Genomic DNA, 1,820 nt, shown 5'->3' on the forward strand with positions numbered 1-1,820 from the left:
AGTTTGATTTTCAGATTAAAGACAGTGATGTCCAGTGTAAAGGTGTCCCCAATGCTCCAATTTTTTGGTTACATCTGGCAACCTCGTGAGGGTCCCCTGAGCCCCAAACCTGCCCCAGAACTGCCCCAGAAAGTAGCCCCACACAGGCAGCCTGGATGGCGAGCTTCTAGCACATGGCCTCCCCTCGGGGCCCGAGGGTCCTGGAGCCCCGAGCTGGTGGGACAGTAAAGAGAGAAGATGCCACCCTGAAGCTGGACCCTGGGACGGGGGTGTGAGCCTGGTCCCCACACAGGCAAGTCCTCTTGGGCCCTTCCCAGGTCTGTGGTGGGGAGCCAGGTGCTGGCTGCCACCTAGTGACCAGCATTGGAATGGCAGGCTGTGGCATCCAGGTGGCCGCCCCTGACCAGACGCTCCTGTGGTGCAAGGTTAGGATTTTCACCCCACTAGACAGAAAAGAAAGCTGAAGTCCAAGGTCACCTTGGGATTTGTCAAGCCCCTATCCTTGGTTCAGCCTAGTCCCCTGCTCCAGGCCTGCCTCTCTCCTGTTCAGTTCCTAAGTGGGCCTCGTCCTGCCGTGTCTACCAACCATCAGTGGCTCCCTAGTGCCCACAGATGAAACCACCCTTCTCTGTGCTGATGCGCAGAGCCCTCTAGGACAGCCCAACTGTCATCCCTCACTCTGCCTCTGCACCTGCTCTGCCTTGGCCTCCTGGGGTCTCCCAGCCCTCCTCTCCCACCAGCGGGCACCTGCCACCATGCCCTCTCCCCTGTCCTGTCCTGTGGCCGCTTGCTCCCTGTGTCCTCCAGCCCTGACCTTCTAAGTCTAAAGGCCCTGGAGAGCAGGCTTCCCATGTCTTTTCTAAGTTCATCTAACTCCATAGCTTTGAATTCCATCTATCTAGTAATTCTGTCCCCTGGGCCACATGTCCCCTGAATTCCAGACTCTCACGTTTGCCCACCATTCACCCCCATGCGGGGACTCGCAGGCAGCTCTAGCCTCCTTCTAAACCTGCTTCTCCATTCTCCCCACATCTCCGTCTTCCCGGTTATTCAAGCCAAAAATCTCTTTCCCGTGTACCCACACCAACCTGCCCATGGGCCGCCCTCAACCCAGCCGGCTCTGACCACTTCTCACGACCAAGCCCTGGCCCAGGGGGGCCACCCATCCACACTCACCACTCAGGACAAGCCCAGGCTCCTGCGCCCACGCTCGCCGGCCTGGACCCACACGGCCCTTCTGGCTGACCTTCCCCTCAGTCTCTTCTACACGTTCATTTTGTCATTCATCCATTCGAGGAGGGGCAGGGCCCACACAGTCACAGAGAGTCCACGGCACGGGACAAAGCCACAGGGGAGCTATTGAACAGCCAGTGCCAGGAGTCGTCATTTCATGGGGACTGAGGTGGCGGCTACAGAGGAGAAGCAGAGGGAGTCCGAAGCCAGCGGAGATGGGATGGCCAGGTCTGAAGCTGGCTCAGAGGACGACGCATCCCCGACGAGGGGGACTGGGAGAGAGGGGAGGGTCCAGGAGGAGATGACCAGGAGGGAGCCTGGGGGGAGGAAGAGCCCAGAGTGAGGCTGGGGTGGGCAGGGGTCAGATCCTCCTGGCCCTCCAGGCCACTGGTGGCAGTCGGGGTCTATCCTGAGAGCTGCCAGGAGCCTTAGAGGGTGTGTCTCTGCCCAGGTCCCTGGACACCTCCAGATGGGCTTGCCCGCTCAGCCTCCGGCCCCACAGCAGAGTGAGCGCTGAACGAGACTCGTGAGAATCAGTCAGTCAGGCCCGTGAGTTTATGCACCAGTTCTAAGCCCAGCAGCTCAGA

Source organism: Marmota monax, unplaced genomic scaffold (genome assembly GCF_021218885.2).
Source record: "Marmota monax isolate L192 unplaced genomic scaffold, Marmota_monax_Labrador192_F-V1.1 WCK01_AAM20220418_F8-fsc00019, whole genome shotgun sequence".
In the NCBI taxonomy this organism is placed as follows: domain Eukaryota; kingdom Metazoa; phylum Chordata; class Mammalia; order Rodentia; family Sciuridae; genus Marmota; species Marmota monax.